The sequence below is a fragment of the Triturus cristatus genome, chromosome 11 (genome assembly GCF_964204655.1).
Source record: "Triturus cristatus chromosome 11, aTriCri1.1, whole genome shotgun sequence".
Classification (NCBI taxonomy): Eukaryota; Metazoa; Chordata; class Amphibia; order Caudata; family Salamandridae; genus Triturus; species Triturus cristatus.
The window spans coordinates 570,647,657-570,667,110 of NC_140594.1; the positions used below are offsets into that span (position 1 = coordinate 570,647,657).

Below are 19,454 nucleotides of genomic sequence, written 5' to 3' on the forward strand. Positions count from 1 at the left end.
CTACGGTGGTCTTGGATAAGGTTGCTCATTGACTGTAAAATTGCTACATACTACATCCAGTTTCAACAAAGCATACTTAACTTATTTTTTTTTTTTTTGCATTACCCAACGAGCACAGGTCGATTTATTTGACAATGCTCATCAAGATAAAATACACAGATAATGAGGCAGTAAGAGGAAATTAATGCACATTTTGCAAACACAGTATCATCTGTGCTAACTACATTGCTTTCTGCTATGGGCTGATGACCAATTCTGCACTGGAACACATGAAAATGGGCCTCTCTCAGTGGTCAGTCGACTCTGTGACATGTCTTAAATATACTGAAATTTATTGAGACAGACAATGAAAAACCGGCATCCTGGCATATCCAGGACGCCTGGTCACTGTAACCTGCCCAGAGAGACGTGTGAAGTCCCAGTACCTGAATCTTGAACGCGGCCTGGAAGAAACTCTTGCCCCTAGGAAGAAGTAACAACGCCACAACATTGTTCTGGCTACAACAGAGAAGTCTCAGAGGTGTTTCTCTGGCCTATACATTTACAGCAGTTACATTTCACCAACAACCTCACCGCCCTGTAACCAAAGTAACCAACTTGCACCAACAAACATGAACACTGCTGAGCATGAGAATATCAATTTAGCGTCATTGTGCACATTTTCACAGACCTTACAAATACATATACAAACAAGTAGCAAATAATCAGAGTACAGGGGGATACTTTCTTGTATTCTTCGTTGTGGTGCTGAGATGTTACGGGTAAGCCCAGATGTGGATGGATTGTATGATCACTGTACCACTGGAACCAGATTGTAGTGGCCCAATTAGGCAGAAACTGGTCTTGGGTTGCTTGTGTTCTGGTCAGAGAGGACCTGGCTTGGCAGTTCAGTCAAAACCTAGTTACCAGAGGGTGAGATTAACTAAAGAATTCCAACAATCACCGTTTTGTATTCTTCAATGTAATGAAGTAGAGAAAAAGAGCACGGATACGGATATTTGAAGGTGATTTTAACTTATTACTTATTTCGTTTTCTAACTATAAGATCATATTAAAAGAAATTAAAAGACAGAATGGGACTGTTGTGTCCTCCTTGCCATACATGCATAAAAACCGAATGCCTAGATCTGTTGGAATGGGAATATCCCCTGCATAATATACAGATCTGAAATTAGTTCCCAACAGCATGAGAAACGGATATCCTGACCTTTTTGTTGACCTGGCATGGTAATGTAGCATGTGCACAGCGGCCTAGGCCTGTCCAGCAAGGTCTAAAATCTGTTCAGTGACCTGGAGCAGTACTCCAAGCATGCACTCTTAACCAGCATGGGACTAATGGCCATGTTCTACATTGATCACATAAAGTAGTGGTGACAGCGTACTGTGTTGAATGAATTATCAGTCTTAACCAGATTTATAATCTGCCAGTAGAGAGTGCGCTCTCCTGACCCAACTCTTGTAAACTGCCGCTTTATTGTAATCCTTAGACTCTTACACTGACATTCTGAGTGCATGTCAAGTGTGTTTATGTGTGGTGGATGTAAAACACATGTATGGTATTAAGACTCAGTGTATTGCAAAAGTCTGAATCTTGGAACCAGTGGGATCCTTTTGAATGGCTCCTGGTCTAGCGTGACACAAGATGGATGGTGGGCACAGCTTTTCCAGACTGTGACACCCAGAAACGTTTTACAAGAGTGCTCCACGAAACTTATCTTTTTTCATAAGTAAAAATGCTTGAATATAATCTGAGCAGTACTGAAAGCAGAGTATTTTAATTTTCTCGTTCCCTTCTATAACTCTAGTGGTCTTCAATCTTCTTAGTAAAAAGTCTTCCCGCTCCTAGGATCCCGAGATGGACAATGTTTATCTGTTGGAGTCAATTTACATCTATAAGACAGATGTAGTCCAGTGAGGGTTAACTTACGACCTATCTCTCCATCTCCTCTGATAAAATTATATTTGATCTCGGATTTTGTTCCATAATTCCTACAATGTGGCATAGTCAACAAACATCTGTTACCAAGTTCCAGTTTCTATTTTAAATCTCTGGAATTTAGGGCGTGGGCTTCTGAGAACCATGAATGAATCAGGAATGGTGTACAATATGACCTGAAGAGAGTAGAATATAATAATGGACCCCATAATTAGGCACTGTATTTTTTTCGCAGTTCTTTCTCAGTTCAACATCTGTTAGTGTATATCCAGTCTTTGCTGACCTTTTTTTCCTTTATTTCAGCAAAAAGATCTTCCTCAATAATCTGAACTTTGAAGACTATGGAGATGTGTTCCTTTTTGTGAAGATCAACCAGCCCACCAGTGTTCAATATAGAGCAATAACGATGCATAATGGATAGTATATAATTTCTATATAGAGAAAGTTTACTAATGTTTTGTCAGGAGGGCAGATTAAATTGGTGCACGATTTGGGCATACGTCTTATTCTCGGAGTCACACAGGAAATCCACAAGTGTGGTAATTTGTCAATAACCTGCTAAAATCCACTCTTTCCTGGGGAATTACAGGATTACCCTAGATAGGAGTGAGCTCATTAATCTTGAATATTTTAATTGTTTCAATAATTGTGCTATATAGTCTGATGGAAGTTTGTACAAAACTATACCGAATTTTCTTGAACTACTTTGGATGTCCATATTTAAATAAGGGTTGTATGATAGAACAACGCATGCCTAAATCACGCGGTCTCAAACACAACCGCATCTTTACCACGCATGCCCTTACAATGAATTTCATTGTAAAGGCATGATTGGTAAAAGTATTCTTGGTAATGATCACACCCCTGCCGCCCTGCCCTGAGCCCTAAAAACCAGCCCTCACCAATGCAATCCCTGTGCCCCAGCCCTAAATACTACCTAGAACCCCCCACTCCGCCCTGAGCGCTAAAAACTGCCCCCTAGCCCTGAAATGCACCTTACCCGAGGCTAAAAAACGATCCTGCCCCCCGCCCGTAGCCTTAAAATGGACCCCAGCCCAAAACACTATCCCGACCCCTGCCACTCCACCCAGAGTCCTAAAACTGCCCCTTCCCCCCTCCCTGACCCCTTAAAAAAACTACTCCCACTGAAAACTACCCCCTCCCCCCCAAGCCCTACTTACCGAGCTGCATCCCAGTCTTTCCTCTCCCGATCCTTCCTGTTCCTTTCCCAGCACATTCGGTCTCTGGAACTAGACCGATTGCTGGTTGCCTTAACCGCGCATATGCATGGTTTAGGCATATGCGGTAAGGCTAGCGGTGTTCCGCTTGCATGGTAGTGGCATGTGTGGCTTAGCCTGCGTGGTTAATGCTGTTTTCCCTAAATAAGTAACCCTTCATGCCATTTTATCATAGCTTCAAGGAGGAGTTATCTGCGTATCTTATCCATTCTGCTCAAACGGTCTCCACATGTATCCAAGTGAGGTGGCAAATAATACTTTATCATATTGGGTAAGAACAAGCCCCCAGAGTGTATAGTACAGTTTAGCTTTTTACAGTTGGCACGTCCTTCTTTCCATACCAAATGGAGCTACACATTGCTCTATTTCTTTTGGTGTAACATTTCTTAATTATGTTACAAGGGGTGGTTAGGAATAAAAATATGAAGTGGAGTAGGATGGTCAATTTGTTATACATGTATGAATAATTTCTGATCCCAAGATTGTAACTGGGATTTGCCTTCCTTCGTTAGTGAACATAATTTTGTTCTTAGAGCCACTGATATCAGGGTAAATATTTACATCTAAATATCTCAGAGAGAAATGTAAAAGAATAGTCTGCATTTGTTCAGGAAGAGAAATTAATTCTGTCCCGAGAAATTTTTCAATTTTATTGTGGTTTATTTTGTATCTGGATACCTGCAAAAACTCCTTAATGATACTCAATGCACTTTCCACATAGCTTTCGAATGGGTCAAAATACGAAACCATGTCGCTGGCATATAAGTATTTCTTACACCTCCTCCTTTCCCCATCCCCCAAAGAAAGCTATGAAATCTTTGCTCTGTTCTTATCGGGTTTTGCAAAAGGCTCTATAAACACCTCAAGCATGGGAGGGGAGAGTGGACATCTCTATCTTGTTCAGCGGCAAACCAATATGATCTCTCCCTTTTCATAAGTTTTACTTAGCGCAGGCTAGACCCGGAGGTATCAGGGCGCTTCACATGAGGATCAGAGCGTCACAGGTTACATAGTTACATCAATTACAGGTTTCAAGTAAAGACATAGGAGAAAACAAAAACATGAGATGCGGGGGAGGGAAGGAAACACAACGGGGCGACGAGGAAAACAATGTCAGATGTCCGGCTGGGTAGGTGTTGGCCGAGGGGGTGAACCAGAGCCAAAACTCCTCTATAGCTGCATAGGACAGCTCTATGGGCATCGGCCAAGGTTGCTCGCGCTCAGAGGTAAGTACCAATAGTTATGGTATCCGCCCAGGGGGCATCGTCAAAGATCCATCGAGAGGCACCGGTCCTGGTATTACTGGGAAGCGCCATCCTCTACGTTCTTCAGTTGGCCCCCAGGACAAAAGTGGTGAGGAGAGGTAGAAGGGACAGATTCCAAGATCGGCAGATTGTAGGACAACCCATCGTTCTTGCCTTCAAACCTCTTGGCTGGGGTGAAGCTGAAGAGGAGTTGTGCCTAAAGACCTGATCATTATCAGACTTTAGTCCTCTATAACCCCCCACAGCGACATTGTAGATTTGGTCTGGGCGCCATTATAGTCAGGCAATGTGGTGGACCACTGGCTCAGGCTCCTATATACACCCAAGTCATCAACCTGATGAACTGGGTGGGTATTTTCATTTGCTTCCAAACTGCCCACATGAAATCCACGTTCACCAGGTCAAACACAATCTCTACCCATAAAAAACAATTAGCCATGTTTGGTCTGCGCTCAAAGATATGAGATTGCTTATATAAGAAAGTAGGTCTGAGGCCAACATATTTGCTAAAACTTTCATACAAATGTTATAATCCAGGTTTATAAGTATAATAGGTCGATAAGAACTGTCATAGACTGGTTTTCCCTTAAGTCTAGAAAAAAAATCAAAAGTTGCTCTTCTTTAAACATGCCAAGATTCCTTCCTGTATTCCACATCTGATTGCATATCTGGTGTAGCTGAGAAACAACTAAGTCTTCAAAGACTTTGTATACTTTATTTCCTAGACTAACCAATCTGCGAAATGTTCCGATAGGTCAATCTGTAAAGTCCTACTGAATTCCTTCCACAGACGTATGAGATTCCAGGTCAGTTATTTGTTTTATTTATAAATAAGGATGAACACATCTTGAAGAAACTTGATGATTTGCTCTGTACCAGGATTTCATTTCTCAGCATATAAGTCTAAATGAATCGGCTAAAATAATGTGGTTATTCCATTTATTTCATGTGCTAATCTTTTATTTCAGTAATCCTTAATTTCTGTAGTTTCAGTTTTAGATTTTTTTTTTTTTTTTAAACCGTTTATTACTAGTCTTAAAAGTATACAAGTATGGGCCCACAACCTTCCGGCCGGCCGCTAGCAATGGTAGGAACATACGACATACACTTATGGAACACGTGGCATTACAGGAGGAGCATTTCACAGTAGGTAACAATGTCAAAAGCCACATCATCCAGGCCCCATTATGCGGTTTCGTTTTAAATGAAGAATAACAAAAATTAAAATCACACCCACAAGGCAACCCACAATCAAAAATAGCAGCACGTGCTCCCCAAGAGGGGGGATCCCAACTATACACAGAAGTGTGAGGAGGGGGAAGAGAACAGAGCGAGGACTGGGGGAACCCAATGCCCGGCAGCGGGGGGACGAGTCGGCTAAGGGGATGGGGCTGGCGAGGCACCAGGCAGCAGCGGTGGTGCGCAGATACCCCCTCGGTAGGCGTTCCAGGGGCCCCATACTTTCACCCATGTCCCAGGCTTACCCCGCGCCACATACACCACCTTTTCGCGAAACATGCACCAGTCCATGTGTTCTTTCCAGGCCGAGACCGTCGGGGGCCTCTGGGATCCCCACAGTTGAGCAATATCACGCTTGGCTATCATATATCCCAGTTTTAGATTTTTGACTTGCCATGCTAACATCCAGTACTTTCCTTCCTTCCTCACAGACATGCTGCCTACAGTTCTGAGGATTTGTCAGTTGCTACATCTCATCTCATTAAATATTTAAATTTTCGTATGTGCCTTAACGGCTTTTAAAGGGGTATTAGCTCTTGCTATTAGGGCCAATAGATTATTTAATAATTTGGAAAGGTTTACATTTTTGGCAGCTTCCTATGAGCTGCACAGATCACAAAAAACAGTTTTCAAAACAATTACCAATAACAAGTTCCTCTACACTATGTATATTCAATTCCAAATAGTTGTTTATACTGTGTGTTACCTAAGCTAAACATTTAGCTTGTACTAGCAGTGGTCCATTGTATCGCATCTGTTGCAAACTTTTCTTCTTTTTCCTGCAGCCAGGATTGACATTCCTTACTACACTACTATGATCAGAAAAGATGGGGGGGTCTGATCTCTATCAGATGTGCATTAATGTCGACAGTGATAAAATACTAATCTAGTTTGGCAGCTTTTAGAAGTATAATGTCTTTCATTTGTATGGTTCACTGTCCATATATCTATCAGATTAATGTTTTTTATAAGTTGTGATAAATGTTTCTTCGTAGCTTGCCTATTGGCATTTGCCCAATTTCATGGTTTGGATAAACCAAGTTGAGATAAGGCCACATTGACTTCTTCCCCTATAATTATGGTAAGTGGATATGACAACAGTACAATTTTAAGTTTTATCTGATTCTCTGGTTTGTTAGTGGTTAGTCCATAATGTTACACTTCAGTCAGAAGCCTTTGATTTATACATGTGTACTATTGTTCGTCTGCCTTCATCAGTTTCCTCCCACTTGATTATTTGACAAGTATGTAGGTCACAAAACAATAACGCTGTTCCCCTATGTGCAGCTGTTATTTATCCTGTAAACATAGGTTTGTACCATGTATTGCTTTAGATTCACATGCTCTGCATACTCCTGCCATCTACTGTTGGGCCAGGACTTTTGAATGTTCTTTTTCTTCGAAGAAGTCTTTTAAGCCACGAGGTATAGGGTGACGTCTTCCTTAGCTGGCAATGCACATGGGCACCAACTCCACGTTAGACTGTTTTTCGCACAACTGGGGAGAGTAGCATGGAGTGGTGAGAGGACAAAGAATGGTGCACATGTGTATTGCAAGAAAGAGATTAATTAAGAAAGAGAAAGATCTGTGATCAGAGTCGAATGCTTCCAGGGAGGAGGAAGGGCGCATGTGAATAAGCAGCCCTACGCGATACAAATAGCCGTTTCAATGGTAAGCAAACTTTTCTGTTGGTAGCGTGTGTCCCTACAGACACACATGCTCTGCATAAGCTATAAAGCAGTACCCTTCCACAAGCGATGGTTAGCGTGTGGATGATGCAGATGGCTAAATGAAGGACCTTTAACCGTCTGGCCAACCATAACCTGCTATCTACCTAGAATATCCACACAATGGTGTCTAGTGAGTGTGTGGGGGCCTGACCAAGCAACTGATTTACATAAGCAAGCTAGGGGGATGTTTCCTAGTTGCAGCCTCTCTCTTGTGTAAGGTGCCCTGGGTGTGAGAGGGAGATAGCTGTTAGCTTTATGATAGCAATTCTGGATTCACTTGACAATCCCTGCATGTCAGCCTTAGATAGGCCTTATGAGGTTTTGCAAAGGCTATAACTAGCAAGTCTAAGTTCTGTCAATGTAATATATGAGAGCGTATTTAATATCTAGGGTGTGGAAAGCTCTCTCTGCTACAGAGTCTGGTTGGGGAAAGAAGACTGGGAGCTCTCTTATTTGGTTAAGATAGAATGGGGAAACCACCTTAGGAAGAAACTTAGCGTTAGTACTGTCCATGTGAACTTCAAGGGTTCTATTGTTGTGAGGGCTTGCAACTCACTAAAGCATCTAAGAGAAGAAAGTGCAATGAAAAAATCCACTTTCCTGGAGGGGACAAGAGTGGAATGGCTCAAAATGAAGATTTTAGTGAGTACTACATTAAGATTCCATATTAGGGCTGTGGGGGCATAGGAGGAATTACCCTTTAGACACTTTCCTTGAAAGATTTAACCATGGGTATGTGTAGGATGGACAAATGTTCCCTGCTGTTCATGTAAGCTGCTATGGCTGCTAGGTGGAGCCGTATGGAGGCATAGGCTGGACCCAACTTTTGGAGATGTAACTAGTAGAAGATGATATCCTGGAACATAGGTTTTAATGGTGCAAGGTGTCTGGAAATGCAGTAATGGACAAATCTTTTCCACATTGCAGTGTCACAGGGATGTGTGGTGAGTTCGCCAGATTCTGCGCGAGAAAGAGGTAACCAAACTCTAGTACCTCAGGTGCCAAATAACTTGATTGAGCTGTTTGGTGTCTGCATCTTTAATCTTTCCTTGGTTCCTGGTGAGAAGGCCCGGCCTGTTGCAGAGCTTCTCGTTTGGACTGGCTGACACCAAGAGGAGTGCTGAGTACCAGAGCTTTCTGGCCAAGGTGGGTGCTACCAGGATGCAAATTAGAGAGGTTTTCCAAATCTTCCGTGCTACAAACAGAAGAAGCGGGAGAGGTGGAAAAGCAAAATGAAAGGTCTCTGATAAATTCATCCAGAGTGCATTGCCCGAGGACTGTGGGTGTGGGCACCTGGAGCAGAAGCTTGGGCATTCTGCATTCTCAGGGTAAGCAAAAAGGTCTATGTGTGTAGCGCTTCAGCGTAGGAAGTACTAGAGCAGGACTTGTGGGTGGAGTTTCCACTCATGCATTGGTTGATGCATCCTGCTTAGCAGGTCCGCTAGGCCATTGTCCACCCCAGGAAGTTCTCTGTAATCAAGTGAATGCAGTGACTGAGTGCCTAATGCCAAAAGGTAGGTGAAAACAGATAGCAGGAGGGAGAGTGGGTAGCACCCTGTTTTTGTAGGTAAAACATGGAGATCATGTAGTCGGTTCTGACTAAAACTACCTTGCTGCAAATGATTGGAAGGAAGGCCTTGAGGGGAAGGTGAATTACCAAGAGCTCGAGGTAGCTGATGTGGTGAACCTGTTTGCGAGATCCACACTCCCTGTACTGTGGTATGATTGACATGAGGGCCCCTACCACCTTGAGAAGCGCCAGTGTTAATGGCAACTTGTGGAATGGGGTCCAGAAAAGGCCTGCCCTGCAACAGACTGTTGCTATTCCACCGCTGCAGAGAGCATTCTGGTCTTTACCAACACTATATTCACCATGTGACCCTCCTCCTGTAAAACATTGTGCAGAGATGCACTGCTGCAGCAGGCCCCTGTTTATTCAGGCTAGGAGCAGAATGATGACCAGGAGACGCTTGATGGTTCGGAGTGTGAGATGACAATGTGGCTGAGAAAGAGGTACGGCTTGCTGGAGGCTGAGATAGGCTTTGACTGAAGCCGAATTGAGTACTGCCCCTAAGAAGGGTTGGATTTGAAGGGGTTGTAGGTTTCATATGGTGGCCTTTATGCTGAATCAGAGGCTGCGAAGAAGCAAGATCAGCGTCTAGGTATGGGCTGGACTCCGGATCAGCTAGTCAGCCAGACAGGGTCAGGCACACATTCCTCATCTTCTCAGGTGTGCGGCGGCTACTTGAGGCAGTGGCAACATTGAACTGAAGTACCTTGAACTAGTAATGACTGATACTTGCCACAAAGCACAGACAGAGTTGGTGGGCGAGCTGAATAACAATGTGGAAATAGGCGTCCTTGAAGTCTAATGCAGCCACTTTGTTGAATAGATTGATGCCATCCTGCAATTTCACCAGAAGAAAATGTTTGGAGAGGACGTATTAATCGAGTGACTGAGGTCCAAAATGGGCTTGAGGGAGCTGTCCTTCTTGGGGATGAAGAAGTAAAGAGTACAATCCCTTGCCCCAGCTGGTGGAGGGAAAATGGTTTTGGCTTCTTTTTGAAGAAGCGCTTGGGTTTCTTCCTTCTACTATGAGATATTCCTTGCTGAGAATGTGCCTGCAGGATGGGATGTCTTTTGGGGGTGGGTTCTAAGCAGTAACCGTGGTGGACTCACTTGTCCGAAGGGATTTCCTGCTAGCAGGAGAGGAAATCCTACAGTTTGCCCTGAGAGGTGCTATGTGATCAGGGTGGAAGGCAAGGGGAGTCACAGTTTGGCGGTAAACACGCCTGTACTGGAACCCCCTTTAGCTCTGTCCCAGTTGCATTTGTGGGCACCACTAGAGTAGACTGCTGTTAGTATGACTGCTGAAGACTTTGGTGTGAGGGAGTAGGGTCTGGGAAAGCCTGCCCTATACTAGTGCCTCTGAAAGGGGAGTAGGAGTTGACTTGGCGGCGCCAGTGCCCTTTTTTTCTGCTTCTGGTAAACCTGCAGGCCAAAGAAGTGTTCTGCATTAAAGGGCAGGTTGCGCAGATTCTGTTGGGCCGCGGATCTAAAACCCAAGATACAGAGCTACGCAAGGCTTCTCATCAGGACACTAGTGTTAACCCCCACGGTGCAGTGTGAGCCACATCTAGGACACAGTGGACGGTGGCATTAGAGATAGTCTTTCCCTCTGCCATTTTCTCCTACCCCCTTTTCATATATTTGTCAGGGAGATGCTTAATGAGCTCCTGCATTTAATTTGAATGTACTTCATCGTATCGGGAGAGCAGGCCAACAAAGTTAGAAATTCTCCATTGGATGGGAGCCCCTACCGCTACCTTTTTTCCAGCAGCATCTAGCTTCTTTCTCTCCTTTTCAGGCGGGGGAACATTGCCCATAGCCTGAGCATTCACGTCCATGCATTAGGTATGGCCTATGAGGAAATCAGTGGGGACGTGACCTCAGCTATAAAGTGTGCCCTTAGGGAAGGGTTTACATATTTTCTCCACCCTGGGTGTTACCACCCTCACCATAACCGATTCTTTGAAGGTATTTGAGGAGGACTTTAGCATCCCCTTCAAGATGGGGGAAGAACTGGACTGTTGTCTGAAACTTGGACAGTGTCTCTACCAAGCAGTCAATTTCCTCATGGAGAACATGCATGTCTTTATTATGAATGTGGTGTTACTTTGCATCACCTCATGATAAGCCGTAGTATGGATTGAAAGGTGTGGCACTGAGGTTAGAAGGGTTTAAGGGGTTACCTTCCTCGCAAGAGAAATGAGGGGAACCCTCTGATGTGTAGGGGTGGTGGAGGAGGTGGAGAAAGAGGAGGTGCAGATGAGAGACAGCTGGTGCCCATGTCCTTGAGTCTCTTGTGCTTAGGAGTAGGAGGAGGCTACAAAGCCAGTTAGTCCTCAAAAGTCAGTTACCTCTTCCGAGGCAATGTCTCTGTGGGCCTGAGAAGTGGATTTGTGGAGATCTTCCCAGTCTGAATGTATATAAACAGACATTTTTATTTCTCATCCAGCTCCTCTTGGAGCTGCTGGAGGATGGACTGTTCAGAGTCGTCTGAGCCCGCCTTGGAAGCATTTTCACTGCCAAGAGCACTTTTAGGACCGACGGTCTTCAGCATAGAAGGCATCTTGGACACAGATGACTAGTTTGGATCAGATGCGATCGGCTTATGCAGAAACCTTGGGCTCGAGTGCCAAGAGGTGTCGGCATCCGCGAGTGGGAGAGCGCTATCAGCTATGAAGTCCTATAACAGAGCCAGCAAGAGCCTGAAGGTGGAGGAAGACTGGAAAGCTAAGTCTTTGTGGGAGGGATCAAGCCTGAACCCCTCAGGGTAGTGCGCTACCTTTTGACTCGAGAACATATGGGTAGCCTGGTGAGTGTTTCGATGATTAACATACTCATGATGATGGTAAAGGTCTTTGTCTGGAGTCCGGAAAGCATGAAAGCTTCTTGTTCCTCTTCCTTGAGTCAGAGTTGGAAGAGAAAACCGGCACTTGGCAGGGTGACTGCTGCTGGAGTGGAATGTCCAAAGTGTCAGCTTCCTCACCTCCCTTGACGTCAGACGAGTGATGTCTCCTAAAGATATCAGATGTGTTATCAGTGGCTTACCTCTGCATCTTCTGAAGTGCCAACCTTCTCTTCTGCTAGTACCGAAGAGTCTTCTAATATGGAAGGCAAAGCAGGCCGCGCACGTGGTGTTGTCATTGTTGAAAATAAGCAGAGGTTACACACCTTTTAGTGATCGGACGGGAATTTTGTGGGGCACTGAAGAAAATTCTGGTAAGACGTTCTTTCCAACACTCTGCGTACACTGTCCCCGGAGAAGTCAGTTACGCATCAATGAGTCAGTGTCAGAGAAATGACTGTGCGCTCGTAGAGTTCCTTCTACCAAAATCTTAGTCGAAACAACCATTTGGGCCCAATGAAAAGCGAGACAAGTCGCTGAACTTAGATCCCCATCAGTACATGTCTGAAACGGATGGTGGGAAAAAAAAAAAACAATCTAACATGAAGTCTGTTTGCTTTGGAAGGAACTTCAACAAGACATTCAATCATATTTAATAATTCATCCACTTTAAATTTTAGATTCTCTAAATGGAGTTACAAGTAGATTGTATGGACCTAATTTCAACTAATCAAATTAACTTAGCTGAAGTCTCTCTGGTTTCCTGGAGAGGGATTTGTAAATGTTTTGGATGTCCACTGAAGTCTTGCATGCAGGGTCTCTAGTAAGAGTTTGTTTTCTCACAGTGGGCTGAGAGACTGGCCATTGCTTGGAATTACTGTCACTCATTTGCTTGCTTCTTACTGCTCAGCTGTCATAGGCTTCCATCCTCTTCGAGCATTTATTATTTTCCTGGAACATGAACGCATTACTAGTGCCCTTCCACTGCTCATTTTTTAAGATGTAGAGGAGGCTTATTGTGACCTGTGTGTGTTTGTGGCTGTTCTGACAGGTGGCACTCTTGATGAACCAGCCATCCAGATAGGGGAAAACATGGACACCCTGTTTGTGCATATGAGCGGCCACCACTGCAAGGCACTTGGTGAACACCCTGGATGCAGCTGTGACCCCGAAGGGCAGAACCTTGAACTGGAAATGCTTTCCACGGACTACAAACTTGAGATTCCGACGATGTGCACGGTAGATTGGTACGTGGAAATAAGCATCCTTCAGGTCGAAAGCACCTATGAAGTCGCCTTGTTGCAGTAGCAGGATGACATGCTGTAGATTAACCATGTGGGAGTGCTCTGAAAGAATATATCTGTTTAGGGGCCTGAGGTCCAGAAAGGGTCGGAGGGAACCATCCTTTTTGGGGATCAGGAATTACAGAGAGTATTCTCCTGTGCCCTGCTGATGATGGCGGACAGATTCTATGGCCCGTTTGAGAAGGAACGCTTTGACCTCCTTCCTGAGTAGCCTTTGGTGTTCTGGTGAGAGTTTGTGTTTGCTAGGTGGAATGGTGGGAGGCGTGGAACCGAGATCCAGACAACCATGTTGGGGGAATATTCAATACCTACTGTTCAGAGGTGACGGTCTGTCAAGTGGGAAAGAACCTTTGGAGGCCCCCCTTGACATGTGTTGTGTGATCAGGGGGAAGGAGAGGTAAGTCAGGGCTTAGTGGTGGTAGTAGCCCCTGTGAGGGAGCCACCTTTACATCTCTCTTGAGTTGTTGCCTCTGTGGGATCATCAAAGTAGCCTTAGGGAGTAGACTGCTGGGCCTGTGAATGCTGGTAAGATGAGCAGGCCTCCAGGGAGGAGGTCTCTATGGTAGGGCATGCAGTAAAAGGAGTCACAAGGAGCAGGTGCCTCAAGGGTGCCCATTGCTTTCACCATCTCCGTATCTTTCTTTATTGGATTTGCTCATCCTGCCATCGAATGGCATGATGAGCAGGTTTTGCTGGACTTTTGTGTCCTGTCTGCGTAGAACACTGGAGACAGCCCCCACCCCCCCCCCCCCTCGACCCTCCCAGCAGCAGTGTCCGCGGCATCTAGTGCGCAATGAATGGTGGTATTGAAGATCTGCTTTCCCTCAGAGACGACCTCATAGCCCCTTTTCGTGTGCTCCTCTGGGAGATGTTGGAGGAGCTCCTCCGTCTCATCCCAATGGCCACTGTCAAATCTGGAGAGCACTCCAATAGAACTGGCAATCCGCCAATGGTTGACTGCACAGCAACCCTCTTACCACAGTGTCTATAGGTTTGCTCTCTTTATCTGGTGGAGAGGCATCACCAGTAGCCTGGCAGTTAGCTCTTTCACAGGCAGTAGTGGCAACCCATGTTCCCTCTAATGTTTTTCCTCAGTCTGCACCAGTTAAGAGTGTATGTGTGCTGCAGCGAAAGCTATATGAACTTAAGACATGCAAAAATTTACAAAGCAAGTGTGCAATTACCAGAATCTGTGACATAACCTCCAAAGTAATGTTTGAAATGAAGAAATATGCATTTTCAGTCACCCATATACGACAATAGACACGATTCAGGTGGGAGATTAAATTTCTTAAAGCCCAAAAATTGCTTTATTTTAGCTATTGCCCACGTAAAAGTACCTTGGGTTCAAAAGAAGTCAATGGGAAAACACATTACCCCAATTGTGTGTTTTTCTTTTTAAATCTCCCACTTTCCTGTTCTATAATTTTTGCGTGTCTGCTCACCTAGCTCCATTTGAGGCAGTTTGTGAAACAAACTCACCCACTCCATGACAGCATAAACTGTACAGTACATGAATGTGACTGACATTGTATTGCCCTCTCTAAACCTCACTTACCATAATAATATATATTTTTGTATGTAATTAACCTCCAGAATATGAGCTTTTTACTCACTATGATAACAAGTTGAGTACTTGTGGTAGAAATGTTTGCAAGTCAACAGACATTTATTCAAAACAAATTTATGGTTCGATTTCTCCGTACGGAAGGGACACGCATGTGTAGGACCAAGAGACAGAAAAGTAGTTCATGGATCCCACCAGACTGTCCACAGCAAGGCAGTAGGTTAAAGGGGTGGCAAGGGATCAATGTTAAAAAAGTGCAGTAAAACCATCTGTTAAGATTGAAAATTGAAAATAAATGGATATTACTTACCACATTATAACTCCTTGAACCGGAACTGTGGTGCCTGATGTTATCCTTATGGGCCTGCTTAGTTAATCTTGGTCATAAGTTTACATAATAAATGCTTCTCCTGCATCTAAACTAAAGTTTGTCCTGTGTCCTCAGCAAACAGGCCACATTGGGCCAATGGCCTCAATGATCATGCTAACTCAGCTGGCACATAATTCATTCCTTGTCTTTTACCTGTAATTCTAGATAGTCGAGTCATCGCCAGCTGCCAAATGGGAGGCACTACTACACAAGCAGAATCAATGAGCAAGGTCATCACAGAGCATGATCCGAGATGCAAGTGGTAAATTCACCACTCACTGGCAAAGCCTTGGGGGCAGGGCCACTGCCTGGCCTGCTACGACTCCTGTGACTGAAGATGGAACTAGTGTTCTCAGCAAATGGCCCCTTCCAAGGCTTCCTCACTCATCTACCCTAAACCATGGCTTCCTGCCTTGCTGATGGCCGGTTGGGAAAGGTCTCCGTCTGTACTGCACCTTCAGCACAACCGGTCTCCTCTATAACTATGACGGTTGAATGAGCTTATTTGAAGTCCATCAGTTTTTGGCTGGTGCTTTTAATCAATTGGAACCTTCACATCCTCCGCCCCTGGAAAAGTGCATTGATGTACAAATTACTTTAACCATTGTTGCAGTAAGCTTGACATGTTCTTAAAGCACACAAAGCTGTGAGTTTGTGGACTTTGCAAACTTCCACACCCCCAACCTTAAGTCTGGGTGTGGGAATTTGATTGATAGAATTACACTACTAATTTAGAAGCTTCAAAATCACCTTGCATACAATACCATTTTCCCTAAAAATATCAGTGAGAGAATGTACCAAGTGCCCTTCTTTAATATTGCGTCACTGCAGGGGGGCAGGTCCCACCTAAAAAACACTTCTAGCCTGCTGCCAGCTGAACCACCTTGCGGCTTTGGGTGACAAAACGTGAATGTAATGTTAAAAAAAATTGGAACTCCCCCCCTTTCATTGCATGAGCATTTTTCTTGAGATTAACATAATTTATAAATAAACCTGTGTACTGTTACATCAACAGAACGAGAACATAACTCATTTTCTCACTGCAGTGTTGGTGTGCTCAAAATAAAACACGAGCATTTGTGTATTGGAAAAATAAATACTGCTTACTAGAGCTCTTTGCGCAGTAAAAGCCAAAGCTGTACTCTGACGTATTTAGCAAGACATTGGACATATGTCAAGACATTGTGAACGGTTCTGAGCTGAAGGCTCAAGTGCTAGAAACGTATCTGACATCAAATTGATCTTAAACGTATTGTGCCTTCCCAATCTGGATCACCCTCCCAGACAAATTCAACAGGGCCAGACCATATGTCAGGGGCCTTGGAGTTTACCTCGCCAGAATTGAAAGGACACACCCTAATGTGCAGTTCACGGAGGGTAACATGTATGTTGGTCCTGCCGGACACTGTGAGAACGACTATCTATACGGAGGCTTAGGTCTGTTGTTCAGCCTGTTTAATAGCTAGTGTAAAAATATGTTACAAATAAAGAATAAAACCACTGCCGGCTGAGCAATCTTCTCCAGATGCCTGGCTCACCTTATGCCACTGGCACAGTGTGCTCCGGGGCAGCCCCCTTCTCAAGCCTCGTCTACCTCATGTCATCTACTGACGTACCTTGTATACTTGGTCAGCCTGACTCTCACAGAGTGTCAAAACCGAATGCATCCTTACACTGTATGCATGTGATGGCCAAGTGAAAGTTGTGACAGGGCTTAATATGTATAGATTTTATTGTGTAGCAGCAGATTCAAACTAAATTGCCTCAAGGCACTCACATTTTTTTGGGCTAACTAAGGAAATGAGGCAAACATTGGGATTTATTTCATACACTGCACGCACTAAGTACATATGCCAACAAATGCATGAGAGCCATGCTGACCAAGAGAACAAGGTACGGCTGTAGTTGACACATGGTAAGCCAGCCATGCTTGTGGCAGAGTCTGCTTGGTACCACAATAAGCGACAGTTGCACGGGTAAGCAAGACTTGTGGAGGACCTTGCCCAGGAGCAGACGGTGCACCAGAGGCACAATGTGAGCATATTATTTGCCCACAAAGAGGGGAAACCAACAATGAGACTCAGAAATGTGGTCTTAATTTTTTCATGAAAATATCCTTATTTCAGGGGATAAATGCGAGTAATCTTTGAAAAGAGACTTTTACATGAATGCGTTCTGAAATATTTTAAAGTTATATTGGTTTTACTAATGAGAACACAAGTGTTCTGAAATGACATTGGATTGCTTCACTATGAAAGTTAGCCATTATTTGCAGGACCCGTATCAACAGTGAAGTTTGCAATGAAAAGGATCACACAGCGGCCTTTACCAGACAAGAGGTTGCCACTTCCTTGGAAGACACTACCAGCCAACGTTCGTTCAACGTGATAAGCTTTCCTGGCTCACCCCCAGGCAGCAGAGGCCCACAGTGCAGACCCTGCTCACACCGCCGCCCAGGCCTCCTCGCAGGGTGTCCAGACTTCTCATGGTCCTACAGCGTTTATGGAGACGCATTTTCTGACCTTGAGAGCACCTGCAATTGCCACAGGGTGATTAAGAAGGGCACCTAGGTGTTCCTGTAATTTATGGTCCTCTGCCTACACTTATTGGACCAGTTACATACCTTCGGTAATGCCTTATATGGTAGAGACAGATGATACCTTACCTTAGAATTTCCCAGGCTGGATCTGGAAGCCTTTTGCTCGAGCAATACCCTTGCGCAACTGCAGGTGGTGTCGGTCGGCTCCACGTGATGCCATCGGTGTCGTCCGTGCTGTAAGAGACATCCGCGTCACCTATATAGGGCCACCTCGGGACGCTGACGTCAATTACTTTTCACAACTTTCCACGTCAGGAGCGGGAAGCCATGAAGTGCACTGACAGTGGTGTGTTAAGAACAACTAGGGCCCTAAAAGGGATCAGCCCTGACCCTAAAATCATGTCCACAGTGCAGTGAGGATCAGTATTGAATCTACGGCTAGATTATATCTCTACCAGATAAGGTATTACCAAAGGTAAGTAACTAGTCCATCTGATAGAGACATCTAGCCGCAGATTCCTTACCTTAGAATAGATACCCCAGCAATACCATCCCCAGGGGCAGAACTACAGACAAGTTTAGACCAGGAAGTCCTGCAGGACAGAGCGGACAAAAAGCACTAGACTGTCCAGGCAGTAGTGCTAAGTGAACGTGTGCAGTGATGCCCAAGTTGCTGCCTGACACATGTCAAGGACTAGAACACCACGCTGCAATGCTGTGGTCGCAACCTTAGCTCTGGTGGAGTGAGCTCTTAAGCCTTCATGAGGCTGTTTCTTGGCCATAGCATAGCAAATTTTGATGCAGAGGATGACCCATCACAAGACATTCCTCTTTTGCACTGCATGACCTTTCTTTGATCCAACGTACCCCACGAAGAGTTGGTAGTCCACCCGGAACTCTTTAGTGCGGTCAAGGTAGAATGACAACACTGCGGAGTCACTCCTTTTTAGAGGGGTGCGGAGGAGCATAAAAAGTGGGCAGGGTGACTTATTGCCCCACATGGAATGGTTTACCACTTTCGGTAAGAACGAAGCCCTAGTGCAAAGCACCAACTTATCTGGGAAGGTGGGCAGGTAAGGAGGCTTGGATGACAGAGCCTGCATTTCGCTCACCCTCCTGGCAAAAGTTATTGCCACTAAAAAGGCTGTTTTGATGGAAAGGAGCCAGAGGGGGCAGTTGTGCAGAGGTTTGAACGGAGCGCACATCAGGAAGGTAAGAACCAAATGAAGGTCCCACTGAGGCATGATGAATGGGGCAGCTGGTAACATATGTACGAGCCCCTTAAGAAATCTGTTTACAATAGCAGATTTAAATAAAGAGTGTTGATCTGGCAGTCTCAAGAAGGCAGACCAGGCCAAAAGGTACCCTTTAAGAATGCCTAGAGCAAAGCCATGCTGAGATAGGGTCAGAATAAAGAGAAGAACTTGAGAGTGGGTAGCAGAAAGAGGATCAATAGACAGTTCTGTACAATATTTTACAAATTTCTGCCACAGGCAGCCGTACACAGTCTTGGTAGAGGGACGCGAGGCTTCCAAAATCACATTACAGTCTTCGGGATAAAGATCGAATGCTGTTAACTGCCGCTGCTCATTCTCCATGCACGAAGGCGTAAAGTTGCAGGTTCAGGTGGAGGACCCGGCACTGCTGCTGCAACAGAAGATCCCCCCCCAAAGGGGCAGCCTGATTGAACAATTTATACTCAGCTGGCGAAGCTCTGGATACCAGACTCTCCGTGCTCAGTCCGGATTGGCATTGGCGGAAATGTGTACAGGCGGCCTGAGTTCCACTCGAAAAAAGTGCCGACAAGTGAATGCTGCCTTGGAAACTCCAAAGCGCAGAACTGCTGACATTGCA

The 19,454-nt window shown here is 44.9% G+C and overlaps 1 protein-coding gene across 2 annotated transcripts in view; it reads right to left on the bottom strand.

Moving 5' to 3' along the window:
* The window catches only part of RASA2 (RAS p21 protein activator 2), a 516,748-nt gene that overhangs the window by 300,126 nt on the left and 197,168 nt on the right, over nucleotides 1–19,454 (bottom strand). The gene's annotated exons all lie outside the window — the stretch shown is intronic.